The sequence below is a fragment of the Triturus cristatus genome, chromosome 5_1 (genome assembly GCF_964204655.1).
Source record: "Triturus cristatus chromosome 5_1, aTriCri1.1, whole genome shotgun sequence".
In the NCBI taxonomy this organism is placed as follows: Eukaryota; Metazoa; Chordata; class Amphibia; order Caudata; family Salamandridae; genus Triturus; species Triturus cristatus.
The window spans coordinates 521,735,386-521,752,942 of record NC_140587.1 but is presented as its reverse complement, the minus strand read 5'-3'; positions in this window follow the sequence as shown (position 1 = coordinate 521,752,942).

Sequence of the window (17,557 nt, the reverse complement as noted above, 5' to 3'; positions counted from 1 at the left end):
TGAGGATTGTCTGTTGGGTAACAACCTAGGATAACTTGCCTTCAAAGAAGTGAACTTCAGGTCACACCTGGAGATGTTAGGCTTGTCTGAATGGGTCTGTATGACCACATGGTGCATGGTGGCCAGGAAGGGATTCAAGGAAGCCTGGAGCATGGAACAATGGCCCAGGCAGATACCAAGAAAAGGAAGGGCAAAAGGCATGGGAAACCACCTCCTAAATTTCCTGCTGTCACGTTTGACGGGGTGCCTGATGAAGCTGCCCCTGAACTTCCCCGGAGGACATTGCTGCCCTGGAAGACCTGTCTGAGCTTGCAGGATGGCAAGTTGAGGGTGGGAGCTCCAGAGAGGATTTCTGCAAGACACAGAAAGAGTGCCTCACTTTAGAGGGCTGAAGGCAACAAGCTGAGGCCCAGGCGGCATGTGACACCTCTGGAGATCACCTTATCTGTTGTATGAATGACCTCCTTCACAGTGAATGGAAGGTTCCTTGACATGTGGCAGCACATATGCTTGTCATCCTTTGGTGTTACAGGTCCTTCCTACTGGCGTCAGCTCATTATATACAACTGGCAGGCCATCTAGGAAAGGACAAGACCTTTGCCAGGCTTGTCCCCCACTTCTATTAACCCCGAAAAAGACAGCCTCAGATATATTCTGTAGGTCATGTCCCATCTGCCAGGCCAGCGGGAATGCAGGGAAAATTCAGAAGGCTCCCTTGATTCTCTTGCCCATCATTGGCACTCCCTTTGAAAGGATGGACATCACAATTGCTGGTCCCTTGGACTCCAAGCCAACCTTAGCCAACAGGTTCATCCTGGTCTTAGTGGACCATGCCACACAGTACACAGAGGCCATCCCTCTGAGGTCAGTGACTGCACTTGTGGTGGCTAGGGCCCTGATGCGGATTTTTACACGCATGGTGTTCCCCAAGGGACCAGCGTCTGACAGAGGCACTAACATCATATCAGCATACATGAATTCTATGTGGGATGAGTATGGGATAACCTATAGTTTGCTAGACCATACACCCTCAAACCAACAGACTTGTTGAGAGATTCAACAAGGCCCTGAATGCATGATAATGCGCCTACCTTAGTCCTTGAGCCAGAAGTGAGACATCCTTTTGCCATGCTTGCTGTTTGACTACATTGAGGTGCCACAGAAGGGTGTTAGTTTTAGCCCATTTGCACACCTCTATGGACACCCTAGCAACCTCTCATCCTTGTGAGAGAGGGATTGGCGAAGGCTCACAGGAAACTCCCTCAGGATGTAGTCAGCTACATCTTGGGTCTCTGTAACCAGCGCTTCTGGAAAAAGGCTAACAACTATCTTGAGACCAGTCAAGAAGTAATGAAACTGAAACGACCAGTAGGTTACTCTGGTGAAGTTTCAGCCTGGCCAAAAGCTGTGGGTCATTGAGCCTGTGGAGCCCAGAGCTCTCCAAGATCATTGGACAGGGCAATATGAATTGAAAGAGCAGAAGGGGTATGCCACCTATCCGGTGGATCTCAAGACCCCTAGAAACCCCTTAAGGGCACACCACATAAACCCCCTCAAAACCCACTTTGAGAGGTCTGAATCACCATGCTCTTGCTGGCAGGCGACAACGTGAAAGAGGAGCGTGAACCCTTTCCTGACTTCCTGTCTACCTAGAACAAAGCCCATTCCCCTTTCAATATTTCCAACTACAGGCAGTGAGACAGATGGTGAAAGAGGATGGTGAACCTCTCCCTGACCACTTGTCTACCGAGGAACCCGGTGGGTCAGTAGAGGGTTTTAATCTCTCTCCTTCTCTGACAACAGAACAGCGGAGTGATTGCCACTGTTACTGGAGCAGGTTTCTTCTCTGTTCTGCCTCACCCCTGGCCTTACAAATGTGTGTGCGAACGACATAGATACTGGAAACACTATGCCTGTTAGAAAAATGTTCACAGGTTCTCGGATAAGGTGAGGGCTAGTATCAAGAAGGAAAGTTTCATGATGCTTCCATTAGGGGTTATTTAACCACCAACAGTTCCTGGTCCGGCCCAACTGTGCTGGTACCCATGGCTGCTCCACCATCTGCCACCCCAAAACTAAGTTTCTATGTGGAAAACAGGGGACTCATTTTAGTCACCAAGACTGATGCTTACCCCATCCCCCAAGCTCATGAGCTAATAGACAGAATGGGCACTGCCAAATTCCTCAGTACCTTTGGTCTCACATCAGGGTACTGGCAGTTTGGTCTGACTGAGGGGGCAAAAGAGAGGTCTATATTCCCCACAACAGAGAGCGACTTCCAGTTCAGCAGGATGACCTTTTGCTTAAAGAATGCCCCTGTCACCTTTCAGAGGTTGGTGAACAGGGTCCAGTTAGGGAAGGAGACACTCTGCTGCTTACCTAGATAACATAGCTTTCTTCAGCTCCAGCTACGAGGAACAGCTGTACCACCTCCAGGAGATGCTTCAGGCCCTACAGCAGGCAGACCTGACGATCAAGGCCTGTTCATGGTGTTGCAATTGGTCAGATTCTTTAATTTATATCCACATCCAGTTTCTTAACTCCTTTGGTCAGGGAGAATGAACTTCAATTGCAGATTGGTGAGTGATCCACAGGGGGTGGGAGGTTCTAAAGAGTAGTCCGATAGTTCTGGTCTGTGGTCTTTTTCGACTGACTCACCAGGTCATGCCCTCTGACCAAGAGAGTTAAGGAATTGGATGTGGGGATGAGGACATCTTGGAAATTGAAGAAATCTGATCCATTGCAACACCATCAATGTGGTTTATGTAATCAAATGCCCTTGCAACCTTTTGTATACAGGTATGAAGAATAGAAAAGTGAGCACCTGCGTAACAGAACACTGGTGCACCATACTATGCAAGAGAGACACCACAAAACTAACACAACATTACATAGAGAAAGGGCATGGTGAAAATGAGATGAAATGGAATGTGCTAGAGAAAGTCAAACAAATTCGTACAGACATGAAAATACTACTACTTATTTAAATGACGAGATACCCTGGGGTAGCCTTAAGCCTTGAGTCATACTAATAAATCATTTTCTCCCCTGAAGGGAGTTTTCATGTGAGACCCATAGATACATAAGGAAACCCACTATGGACTTTTTTAGGGAACTCCCCAATTATCAGGGTAGTGAGAGCATGGGTCACGCAAATGAGATCCAAGGAGACAGTATATCCCATTGGACTACTCGGACCCCATAGGTTTCTCCTTCATTTCTGCACATGTAGTGCAATTTATTCTTGTAGTTCTCACTACCCCCAATTTGTCTTCTCTGGTTGTCCTTGAGCCAGAGAATTCTCACCAACAATGGGTTCGGTGGAATGTTTATATAGGCCTTATGAGAGAGAGACATATGCCCTTCACAGAGGATCCTAGACAGAATGGTTCCTTGTAACACAGGGCATTCAGTGCACATTAATACCATTACTGCATGGTAATTTGCCACTCACTTGATAACAGGGACTCTCACATGGTCCACTAGTTGGTCTCTGGGTCCTCTCTTGTAGGACTACCATGTCCCTAGAGCAGCATCCCAGGATGTAAGCACCACCTGTTAGCATAACTAACCAATAAGCCATGGGTGTTTGAATATACGAGTACGTGCTCTATGGAGAAAAAACTACATTTCCCATGAGCACACCTGAGTCACAGGGCTACCACCTAATATATTAGTATACATGCTCTGTGAGATGAACTAAACCTCCCATGAGCATGCCTGAGTCACAGGGTCCCCACTTCTGGGACATGCCCTTCTGCAGTCTGCGCACCAGGGCTAGAGGCAAATGACTTAAATAGAAGTCAACTGCTCTGGCCACTTGTACCAGTGGTCTGGAACAAATAGAAGTAGGTAACCCCGTGTGGTGTACCTTTTGATGAAGTAAGTGGGCCAACAGAGGCTCTTTTATTATGTTTTCTTTAAGCCCTCACTGGTATGACTTGATGACTGGGGCTCAGGTGAGAGGAATGATTTCAGCAATGCTTGGCAACGTGCATATGGGGATTTCCCCAGTCCCGGTTTGTGGAGCTGCATAACTGGCTCTGCAATCATGAGTGCACCCCAACCCATATGTTTGTGCATTGTGCGTATGTGAGACTGCTAAGACATTATACAGCAGTGGGTAGTTGATTGGTATAGTAGCAGCCGCTTCACTTGTAAATTGCAAGATCCCGGCTATACTGGGTTTTAAAGCCTCAGAGTGGCGCGACAACCATGTCCCTAATTCTGATGAATCCATTGAAAGTGTGTGAGAGGCAATACCGGATGCAACTTCGTGTTTGAAGAAAGCGGCACATGCATAGTTTTACTTTGTAACTCACACACAATTACAGGACGTACTGACTGTTGAGCAGATAGGGTGCTTAAATGAGATAGTGATTTCCCATGATCTGTTGTTATCCACGACAATAAGATATGCAAAAAATATCCCGGCATCATCACAATGCACATATAGGGGCATATTTACAATAACTGGCGCATCCCTGCATATCAACAGGGATGCGCCAGTTATTGTGCGCCACAGCTCCGCCACCATGGATGTGCCGCATTTACAATGCGGCGCACCATGGGGCAAAAACGGCACAGATGCATGACGCATGCGCATTCGCCGTTTTCCTGGAGTTGCGTCCAAAGCACAACGCAGCTCCAGGAATGCTCTGGGGTGCCCTATCTTGTTAATGCTGCGTCAATCCTTACGCCTGCTTCAGGCAGGCACAGGGTTTTGGCGCAGCATGGGCCTAAAAGTGACTGAGTGAAATCTTGTAGATTTCACTCAGCCACTTTTAGGAGGCGTTCCTGCGCCGGAACGCCCCCCCCCTGCGCAGGAACGCCTACATGTGGCGCAGGGCTTTACAATGTGACGCATCTCCCAGATGCGTCACGTTGTAAGTACCCCGCACCATGCCGCAGGATTAGCGCCGCCGCTGCATCACAAAAGTGACGCAACGGCAGCGTAAATGAGGTGCAAGGGAAATCTGCCCCATCGTTCTTATAAATCCCTCTTGTTCATGTGATGGGATGGTGACCACCATGCATTCCACATTGCGGACAAAGAGGTACAGATTGATTATGAACACCTTAGTTTTAAATCACAACCATGGCCCCTAGTGATAAGGTGCTAAGTCAGAATGAGCTACTAAATTTTTGAAGTTGTGTTATGTGCCCCATAAGAGAAGTACTGGTGTTGAGGCATGTTTAGGCCTATGGGATGCACTATGTGCAGGAGCTTCTCTTCCAGGTAGGACTAATAATTGTCACCTTATAATTACTGTGTGACTACAAAGGAAATCACCCCCTTCATGATCAGACAGCTCGTATCCCCTAAAGTCTAGAGTAAGGAATATGTCAATGTTGCACGTACGCTTGTGAGGGCTGACATGCTCTTGCACCTTTCGCATCTTTTGTTTGCAGTGGTGTGCAATGACATTGCACTTGCATGCCCACTTTTCAATTGTAATATAAATATACCCTGATGTAGGAAAATCTCTCTCCTGTTCTTTTTTTTAATATTGTCTAAATGAGTTATATTTTGTGTCAATCTCTTCCCAAATAGGTGTGCGCATAACACAAGATCCAGTACCGATAAGATTCACATGGGCTTTTAATAGTATGTTTCTGAGTGACTATTAGAGCCACAAAAGCTAGATGGAGGGATTCATAAGCCCTGAAGCATGCCCAGACCTGTTAGGCTACCATCATTAGGCAGAAACATGTTTGCAGATGAGAAACAGGTTTGAGCCATTGTCCTCAATATACCCGCTCATGATTGTATGAAGATATACCCGGAGTCCTCATAATGAAACGTGACAACCGAGGAACACCAAGGTATTTTTAATGAGTTTTGATCTTGCCTTATCTAGTAGTTTTTATCTAAGAACTCCCTGCTTCATTGAAGTCTTCGAGAAGGTTAAGTCCGCCCTGGTGGCAATGACCTACATGGGTGTGTAGAGGATATCGATGGTGAACCATGACACTATTATGTGTGTGAGGTTTCCTCTTCCATAAAGGATGACATTGTTCTGCATTGTGTCCATCAATAGTTCTTTTTGCATTTATCTCCCCGAGTGGGACGGGTATGCCCAGACGTGAGTCCCGTGCTCTCTATGCCACTGGAATCAAGCTATCCTGGCTGAAGATGGGTGAAACCCCGAAACCCGTCCTATGATGCTAGTTTGCAGTCCAGGGAGGACCTGGCCTGGTAGTTCGGGCTGGGGTGTTCCCACAGGGCACAGGGGAGAGACGGATTTCCATATGGCTGGGTCCAAACTGCAATGGCATGGTGAGCAAAAAACAATGGATTTAGGCCCAGATCTCTGTACTGAGGAGAATGTATGACATTGTTCTGCATTCAGTCCATCATTAGTTCTTTTTGCATTTATCACCTCGAGTGGGACGGGTATGCTCAGACGTGAGTCCCGTGCTCTCCATGCCACTGGAATCAAGCTATCCTGGCTGAAGAGGAGTGAAACCCCGAAACTGGTCCTAGAATGCTTGTTTCCAGTCCAGTGAAGGACCTGGCATGGCAGTTCGGGCTGGACTGTTGCCACAGGGCACAGGGCCAAGACTGATTTGCATATGGCTGGGTCCAAACTGGAATGGCATTGTGAGCAAAAAAACGATGGATTTAGGCCCAGATCTCTGTACTGGGGTGGATGTATGACATTGTTCTGCATTCTGTCCATCAATAGTTCTTTTTGCATTTGTCACCCCGAGTGGGACGGGTATGCTCAGACGTGACTCCCATGCTCTCCATGCCACTGGAATCAAGCTATCCTGGCTGAAGAGGGGTGAAACCCCGAAACCCATCCTAGGATGCTTGTTTCCAGTCCAGGGAGGACCTGGCTTGGCAATTCAGGCTGGACTGTTCCTACAGGACACAGGGCCAAGACTGATTTGCATATGGCTGGGTCCAAACTGGAATGGCATGGTGAGCAAAAAAACGATGGATTTAGGCCCAGATCTCTGTACTGTGGTGAATGTATGACATTGTTCTGCATTCTGTCAATCAATAGTCCTTTTTGCATTTGTCACCCCGAGTGGGACGGGTATGCTCAGACTTGAGTCCCTTGCTCTCCATGCCACTGGAATCAAGCTATCCTGGCTGAAGAGGGGTGAAACCCCGAAGCCGGTCCTAGGATGCTTGTTTCCAGTCCAGGGAGGACCTGGCCTGGCAGTTCGGGCTGGACTGTTCCCACAGGGCACAGGGCCAAGACTGATTTGCATATGGCTGGGTCCAAACTGGAACGGCATGGTGAGCAAAAAATGATGGATTTAGGCTCAGATCTCTGTACTGGGGTGAATGTATGACATTGTTCTGCATTCTGTCCATCAATAGTTCTTTTTGCATTTGTCACCCCGAGTGGGACGTGTATGCTCAGACATGAGTCCCATGCTCTCCATGCCACTGGAATCAAGCTATCCTGGCTGAAGAGGGGTGAAACCCGGAAACCGGTCCTAGGATGCTTGTTTCCAGTCCAAGGAGGACCTGGCCTGGCAATTCGGGCTGGACTGTTCCCAGACTGATTTGCATATGGCTGGGTCCAAACTGGAATGGCATGGTGAGCAAAAAAACAATGGATTTAGGCCCAGATCTCTGTACTGGGGTGAATGTATGACATTGTTCTGCATTCTGTCTATCAATAGTTATTTTTGCATTTGTCACCCCGAGTGGGACGGGTATGCTCAGACTTGAGTCCCGTGCTCTCCATGCCACTGGAATCAAGCTATCCTGGCTGAAGAGGGGTGAAACCCCGAAACCGATCCTAGGATGCTTGTTTCCAGTCCAGGGAGGACCTGGCCTGGCAGTTCGGGCTGGACTATTCCCACAGGGCACAGGGCCAAGACTGATTTGCATATGGCTGGGTCCAAACTGGAACGGCATGGTGAGAAAAAAAACGAGGGATTTAGGCCCAGATCTCTGTACTGGGGTGAATGTATGACATTGTTCTGCATTCTGTCCATCAATAGTTCTTTTTGCATTTGTCACCCCGAGTGGGACGGGTATGCTCAGACGTGAGTCCCGTGCTCTCCATGCCACTGGAATCAAGCTATCCTGGCTGAAGAGGGGTGAAACCCCGAAACCGGTCATAGGATGCTTGTTTCCAGTCCAGGGAGGACCTGGCCTGGCAGTTCAGGCTGGACTGTTCCCACAGGGCACAGGGCCAAGACTGATTTGCATATGGCTGGGTCCAAACTGGAATGCCATGGTGAGCAAAAAAACGATGGATTTAGGCCCAGATCTCTGTACTGGGGTGAATGTATGACATTGTTCTGCATTCTGTCCATCAATAGTTATTTTTGCATTTCCTGTGAAGTGCGGCAGAAGTCCTTTGATGGCCAAACTCTGGTTTCCTGATTGTTCCTAGAATATTGGGAAACAACATATCTTCTATGTATCTCTTTCCTTTTTTGTCTCTGCAGTTCTTGTTTTTGTGATGTAATTGATTCTCTGGTGAGACATACATTGGCCTACGCTCCTCCTCTCTCTTTATGTATTATTGGCATTAATTCTTTACACATTGCCTCTAAGTTCAGCATGACTGATTTTGTGCCAAGCTACAAGAGGTTTAAGCACAGGTTAGTTTAGCATTTGCGTGTGACTTTACCCTGGCAGAAACTGTGGATGCTGCTTAAGTAGGGTTTCACCTCCCTCAACCAGTAACCCAATTTTACACAAGCGTAAAAAGCAGGTTCGGGGTCATGGTTGGTCATCGCTGTAGGGTGAATAGCCGGTCACTCGCCTTGGATGTTCATTGCTGTAGCTTCGAGTTGGCAGTCAACCAGAAACAAGCATTCTGGGACCAGTTTTGGGGTATCACCCCTCATCATCTAGGCTAGCTTGACTCCAGTGGCATGGGGAGCAAGAGACCAATGTCTGGGCATACCTGTCCCACTCGGGGTGACAAATGAAAAAAGAGCAATTGATGGATGGAATGCTGAACAATATCAAACATTCATTCCCAGTACAGAGAACTCGACCTAAATCCATAATTTTTTTGCTCACCATGATATTCCAGTTTGGACCCAGCCATGTAAAAATCAGTCTTGACCCTTCTCCCCATGAGAACTGTCCAGCCCAAACTGCCAGGCCAGGTCCTCCCCGGACCAAGCAATCCATCCACCACCTTGTTGTTTTTGCAGTTGCTGCCCTAAGTGCGCCGGGTATGCTCAGATGTGGATCCCAGGCTCACTGTGCCACTGTAACCAAGGTATACCTGGCTCAAGAGCCCTAACTAGGGCAAAACCTGTCCTAGGTCACTTGCGTTCTGATTCAGGGAGGACCTAGCCTGGCAGTTCAGGCTGGATTTTTCCCATTGGGAGCAGGGTTCAAGACTGAAGTGCATATAGCTGGGTCCTACCTGAGGTGGCACAGTGGACAAAAAAACAATGGATTGGGATGCGGTCCGAGTGATTGCCAGTCGCTGAGATTAATTCAAGCATTCCATTCATCACCTTGTTGTTTTTGCAGGTCCACTAGTAGAATTTAATTTACAGGCCCTGGGTGCAGGAAGTACCATTTACTAGGGATTTACAAGTAAACTATATGTGTCAATTAGATGTTGGCCAATTTTGCCACATCTGAGAGAAAGGGCACAAGCTCTTTAGCACTGGTTAGCAGTGTTAAAGTGCACAGAGTCCTAAAGCCAACAAAAATGAATTCAGTAAACAGGAGGGGTGAATACCACACCAAGGATGTCAAGTCTAGCACAACCCATGATGTTAAGTGTAGAAACAGTATGTAAGAAATTGGGTTATTAGATTCAGGGGTGGAAGTCCCACTCAAGTAGTAAACACATCCCTTGTCAGGGTGAACCACAAAAGTAATGAGATAAACCTGTGCTTAACCCTCTGGCATCTTGGCACAAAAGCATACAGGCTTAACTTAGAGGTAGTGTCTAAAGTATGTACGCAGCACTCAAGCAGCAATAAAGTGAAACCACATCAAAATTGACAAAGATTCTAGCAATATAACAAGAATATTTTTTTTTAAGTTTTAGGTGAAAAAAGCGCCTAATAGCACAATGCACCACTTGTGGGTATCTGGTCCGTCTGGGCCGGGTCAAAATTAAAAGTTCAGGCCAACTGCTATGAAAGGAGGGTCAGATACGGAGACCAGGTTTACCTCGGTGAAGAGTTTACCTTCTCAAAGACCAAGTTCCCATGAGGAGTCCCGGCTTTATGTCTGCATTGGCGGGGACCTTGAGAAGGCTGTTGTTGGGGACAAAAGCAGTGGTCGCTGCATTTATCAGTAGCAGGTTTAGTTGACTTTAGAAGTCAGAAAGCGCATGGGTAAAGCCCTTAGACTACCCAGTGAAGCATGGAATAGCTGAGTACAACCCCCCAGGACACCCTGCCCCACACCGAGGGCCTTTTTCTCCCCATGTCGGTAAGGAATACACAACACTCCAGAGGAGAGATATTTGCTGTCATGTGAGTCTGGGCACTGACAAAAAAGCACATTTGGTTTAGACGGAAAAATGCCAACTTTCTAATTAAGGTGGCATTTTCAGAAAAGTAACTTAAAATCCGAATTAACCATTAAAGAGGATTTTATAGTACAATTCAAATAAGTGGAAAAAGATTTTATCTATCTGTTCCGCAACACACAAGTTATCAATTAAGTGTAGCATGGTAGCCCATTGGTAGTCTATCTGAGAGATAGCCTTTCCACAGTGGAAAATGACTTTAGGATGTTTTCACTGTCAGGGCTTGTAAAACCTAAGTAAACATGCCCTGCTTTTTAATCCCATGCACCCTGCCCTATTAACCTTTAGGGCCAACCATAGGGGTGACTTATGAACAATAAAAAGGAAGGTTTAGGCCTGGTAGAAATGGAAGTTTAAACCTGCCCTATAGGCTGCAGCATGTAAAGAAAAACAGTGGTTCTGTCGGGTATAAAAACTATTTCTTATACAAATGATCAATTCACTAAGTTATTCTATGCAATCCTCAAATGTTTGTATCTGAGTTTAGTTTAAGGAACCGCACCTTTTCATGAAAAGCTATCCTCTCCGTAAGTCCCTATTACTTTTACAATGCCCTACTACCTCACCATTTCTCTCCCTCTCTCACGATCTCTATCTACGTTTTTCTTTCTCTCTCTTTCTCCAGTCATCTTTTTCTTTACCTGTCAGACTTTTCCCGTCCTCTCTTTTTCTCTGCTTCTCTTACCTTCATCACCACTCACTGCCGCTGTCTCGTCAGCTCTTATTGTACTAGTGTCAAACCCACAGTCTTTTATTATGCCTTTGAAATCACACGATCACCTTTAAAGTCTTGTTTTGGACTCAGTCTTTCTTTTACTACGGGTTTTATTACTTTAGTGCACTTCATTTGCACTCAATATTAATTTAATATGGCTGGGGGTCCATCAGTAATGTATAATCCATACGTAATTATGTGAGGTTTGTTCTCCCTGGTCTGCTTTGCTGCTGTGATACTTTACTGGCTGGTGTCATTTTATACGAGAACAGCTGACTCAGGTTTAAGGGTCATGGGCGTCTGAAATGAGGAACATAATTAAAGGCTAGTTGCCAGCTTGATTAAAATTAAGTTAAACCTATATTTGCAGGGAACAATTTTGTTATTTTGTTTGCTAAAAGATATTTAGAGTAGACTAGTTTTTCTATTACACTGTACTGCCCTAAGCCTGGAAAAGAAAACGATAATACATCCCAACATTTAGATGTACACTAAAACAACTCTTAGATAATAAATCAGGAGATAACAAGTTTGCAGACGAGATAAATAAAATTAACCAGAAGCCACATGACATAATGAATGAGCAGTCTCCTCAAATATGTATGGCATACTGTCCTATATGGCTAGCACAGAAGTAGTGCTTCAGATTTTTTTTTTTTTAAAGTGAGCAGTTTTAGGGCCCAAGCTCATATAAATGATGAAATAATGATTAGATGACATTTTGATGACCAAGAAACATTTTGGTGCAAGATGGAAGAGAAAAACTGGGGCTGGGGGGTAAAACTTGTTTTTAACATTAGTTGTTGCAAATATTGGTGCAAAATTGCCTGGAACAGGTGTAGTTTTGCTGTAATCTGTAATCAGTAATCCGTAATCAAATCATATTACACAAACTCTGCACATGTGTATACATCACTGGAAAATTATTTTGAGCTATTTTCTGAGCAAGCCAGGCACAGAAAGGATTTAACATCTGGGTAAAAATAAGAAAATAGACTGTCCATCTTCTATTTGTCAGGTCGGATTATTTATGGACATCACTCTCATAGAATTCAATTTTTGGCAACAATTGCGCTGCTTTTAAAATCCAGAGGATTTGAAGGGAGACAAATATTCAAGATGAATGAGTGGATTTTCACTGTTGGAACACTTGCAATAATAATGGTTTTTCTCTTTTCCTATTTAACAAATGAACAAATATTCTCTCCTTTGGAAAGATGAAGAATGTGATCACTTGCAATTGCTGTTGCCTCACTGCAGAATGCCGCGTAATACCTACACCTAGAGATGAGGAAAAGCTTATTGCACATATCTACTGATAGACAGTGTACGATATTAATGCTTCCCACTGTCTCAGGGTAATATTTGAATATTTAGGGCCTCGAGGCCCCTTGGGGCACTTTTGCGCCGCCGGAGCATCACTTTTTTATACTGCAGTGGCGCAATGTGCAGCAGCAAATTTTACAGGGCCAAGCAAAGACACTTTGCATGGCTTTTCATGACCATGTAAATATGTGCTCCTTTCACGCAAAACTGCAAGAAAGGGGCATTCCATGGGTGTTGCTGTGGGTGTTCCCACGCAACACCCATGGAATCTTTTAACGAGGAATCGTGGCGTTAAGGGGGTGGAACAAGGGGAAATATCCTCATTTTTCCTCATTTCTTCCTCTTTCTTTGTGTGCAACACCTCTCATGATTGTTTTTGTGCCGGAAAGTGTCCCTTCCTTCACAAAAACAATCACTTCTACAACGCAGACACCCTTGCACCATGGCGCACGGGTGCCTGCATTGGTGCATGGCAGCCCATTGTGCGCCAGCGCAGGGGAAGAGGACAGGAATGCGCCATATCGCAGAGATGTGGGCATGACTCCCTTAATTCAGTGTGGCATAATCACGCAGAATTACCTAAAAATTCTGCGAGATTACACATAATTATGCACGTAGACTAATTTTGCCTTTATCACTATTTCCTAACTCAAAAATGCCCCTTCACAACCAAGATGGGCACAAGAATGCGTTTTGCGCTAAGAAATGAAGCTAAATGCAATAAAATACGAACAGCAAGCTCAAGCCTCCACTAAATTTGCTTGTGGGGTAGGAATTTCACCCAACCTACCACCGTCGTTTAGCACTATTTTCTTAGCACAAAATGCCCCACTTGCTTCCAAAATGTGCATAAGAAGGCAGTTTGTGTTAGGATGTAGTGCTAAATGTGCTGTTGGGTTAGAATTATCCCCTAACTTACTCCCAGCATCTAACGCTATTTTCTTAGTGCAAAATGCACCCTTGCATCCAAAATGGATGAGAGGATGCATAGCAAGTGCAAGCGGGCACTCACTAAATGTGATCTCGCAGTAGGAATGTTTTCCCCCAATGTATTCAAAATTACTCCAATTACTCCAGCCCAATTAAAATAACACCCAGGCCTAATAAATATGAGCACATTCATAAACAGATGCCGTCTCTCCTGCCAGCTCCAAAGTCAAAACTTTGCCAACTTGTCACAACCACAAGAACCTTCTGCCACTTTATTCCTTACCTCAGTGGCATAGCTAGTCCTTCTGCTGCTCGTGGTGGCCCCAGTGCTTGCTGCCTATGGCGGCCAAATGGAAGAGCGGGGGGCTGGCAATTCCCCTGTGATGGAGGCAAGTAAGAGAAGGGGGAGAGGCCGCTGGCCCCAAAACTCATGCCGCCCCGTCCCCCTCTTGCTACACCACTGCCACACCTGCTAATTGAATATCCAGGAACCAAAGCTCAAGGGCTGCACCTGTTGCCAAGCCACCAACTTCTAAACACATGCATACCAGGAGTGGTGGTTTTGTTGCACAGTCCCCTCTTATGCTCTGAAACTCCAAGATGGCCACCAATAGTTTGTTACAGAAATCTTATGAGATCTCACATGGGTTCAATACCACAGACATGAATTACTTCTAATGTTGCCCAGTGATTGACCGTATTGTGTTTCCCCAATACTAGCCTGCACAGCACAAACAAGGCTGAATAGACAGATGTTTTTGCTGCATGATCCAGGGGAGTAGGTAACATTCGTTTAGCTGGTGCAGTCGCACTGGGGCACAGAGTCCTGAAGAACTATTGAACCCTGATAGTTGCTGTCTTTTACTGCACCAATAGAAGTCACAGTGGTCACACCCTCCCCAGGGATCACAGCTTGGGACCCCCTCATCACACAGACTACCACCACTATCATGAGATCCATCCGCTCAGGTGCAACCAGGGACCCTTGTCCCCACCATATGTTCAAACTGGGTAACAATTCCATCAGAAAAGAACTCACCTTAATTCTCAACACCTTCATCTCTACTGCCTCCTTCCCAGCAGAATGGAAACACACTGAGATCAAACCCCTGCTCAAGAATTCCTCAGGTGACCCCCAAGAACTCGAAAACTACTCGCCTATCTCCCTTCTACCCTTCCCGGCTAAAGTCATGGAAAAAGCAATCAACAGTCAACTCACCAACCACCTGGAGAACAACAACTTCCTGGACCCCGCCTAATCCAGATTCTTGTGAAACCATAGCACAGAGACCACCCTGGTCACCGCCACTGACCACATCAGGTCTCTCTTGGACCAAGGGAACACCACAGACCTGATCTTCTGAGCCCCGATCTCTCAGCAGTGTTCAACACAGTGTCCCACTGCACCCTTCTAAATAGGCTCCACCAGATAAGAATCTAAGGAGATGGATTGCATCTTTTATCACCGGAAGAACCCAGAGCATCTGCCTCCCACCCTACACCTCGGACCACAAAAATATAATCTGCGGCATCCTGTAAGGCTCCTCTCTGATTCCCACCTTGTTCAACCCATACAAGCCCCCCGGCCATCTTGGTCAGAGCCCATAGTATGAAAATCATCTTGTACAGAGATGATATTCAACTCATATTGTCCCTATCTGCTAACCCCACCAACACCAAAGCAAGCTTTCACAGGTGTATGACCTGTGTCGCCAGCTGGATGAAAAATAACTGCCTCAATCCTTAACTCTGACAAAATGGAGGTACTCATCTTCAGGAGCAACACTTCCCCCTGGAATAACACATGGTGGCCAGAAGAACTAGGCCCCTCCCAACACCCTCAGAACACACCAGGAACTTTGGCATCATACTTGACAGCAGGCTCACCATGAAATGCCAGTTAAACTCAATATCCTCAGCCTGCTTATTCACCCTACACATGCTCTGGAAAGTCTTTAAGTGGATACCCATCAGCACCAGATGAACCGCCACCCAGGCCCTCATCACCAGCCGTCTGGACTACTGCAACACACTGAACGTAGGGATCACCAAACAGCTTCTAAACAGACTACAGACCATCCACAGTGCAGCAGCCAGGCTCATCCTCAACCTCCTGAGGCTAGTCCATATCTCCCTAAAGCTTCCCCTCCACCTCAGGACCTCCCCCACACTGCATAAATTCAGAAATGGCCTCAAGAGCTGGCAGTTCGAATGACGATGCCCAGCAGCAGAATACCCCCTCTCCAGCACCTGGATATCCTCACAGGTGATAAGCAGAGATTTAAAATTCCTGTTTGATTGATTGATTACTTTCCTTGCTTGCACCTGGGCCAATGGCATCCTTGCTACGCTCTTGACATAAACCCTTGGCACACAGTCTTGTTTTGACAAGATGGGCACAAATCCCACAGTGCCAATAGTACACTTGTTTAAGAAATACATATCTTTTTTAAAGAGATTTCAGCAAACACACCGTAGCCTAGGAACAACCTTTTGTTTTAATAGAGAAAATTAGCAAACTATTTTTACATTGTTTTTACTTCTAATGCAATAAAAAGTAGAGCACATTGCTTATTTTGCAACATCTTACTCTAAATGGGTAATAAGCATGAACTTGGGTTTTGTCATACTTGCCCTGGTGAAAGTACTCTTTGCTCAATTTCCTATTAGATCAGCAGAAATGAACTGATTTCCCTGTCTATTTTGCACCAGTGAAAAACGCCTGTCCTAAGACCATTAGCAAGGATATGTCCTAGCTAGGCCTGGGCGAAAATTTCGTTCCGTTCGCGGAAATTGCGATAATTTGACATTTTCGCGTTCCGCGGAAAGCGCGAAAATGTCAAAATTTCCGCATTCCGCAGCTTAGCGATAATTTGGTTCTTGCTCGTGCTGTAAAATAATACATTCTCGCGCGCGCGCGATCGCCTTACCTGAATCCCTGCGTTCGCCGACAAGTTTTCTTGATGCGGTCGCGTTCTCCATGAGATGTATTGTTTTTAGCCATTTGCGCTGTCTCGCGACAGTTCGCGCCCGCAGTGACGTCATGTGTCGCGCGATCACGTCTTTCTTCTCGTGATCATGCACCGCGAGACAACTGAAAACAAGATGGCCGCGCCCGCGAGCAACCACATGGGTAAGTTGGCGAGCCGCAACCATGCAGAAAATCTCGCGAACATGCGGGAAAAAAACCTCTGCATCTTTGCGATATTTCCGCGTGTTTGCGATAATTTTTAACATTTTCGCGATAATTTGCGAAAGTGGATTTCGCAAATTCCGCCCACCCCTAGTCCTAGCAGCGTTCGAATAAGCAGCCAGCATCATCAGAGCCTATCCCTGGTCCTTGCAAAAAGAGCAGAGTGATAACTTAGCTTAAAAGAGAGAAGCGTGTAGTTTCTATGATCACAGTCTCATTAGATCTGAATTGCTAATAAGATACAAGGGGAAGAGAAGAAAGGACGGATTTGGCTTCAAGCCAGCTGATCTAGGGGATGCAACGGGCTTTGGGGAGTGCTGATTATAGCTTTATGACACAGGGGCGATGTACTGCAGAAAAATGGATGCTGTTAAGAAGCAAATGGTGTGATTGCAATTAAAATCCATCCGGTAAACTCTGAGCAGGTGAAAGGCTTCATAGACTAATAAGGTTAAGTGGGGGGTTAAAAACTAGTGTCACGTAAGTGATGAGTTATTGAGCTTTTCTGAAGTAGAACTAATCTCATTGAGAGAAAGATAAGAAAGAATTAGACATTAAAACAGTAGCAATTTAAAGGGCACATTAGAGTGACATGCACAAGAGCTGAAATGTTAGAGAAGGGTTTTAAATAAAATAATAATTAAATAGAGTCATAAGGTATTCACATCATAAAAGAGGCAGCACTAATTACATGCACTGTACCTCACCCAGACTTCAATTACAATCCAAAAGTACCATCATGAAGGATGCTGATAAAGAAACAACACTAGAGTCAGTCCATCATTCTGGGAGGTCGCAGAGCATGATAGCAACATTGTCAGTGGACGAATGAATGAAAAATAAATTCCAGAGTGCTTTTACCCTGTTAGGGCATCCTTGCAATGAGGGATAAATCACCAGAAATAA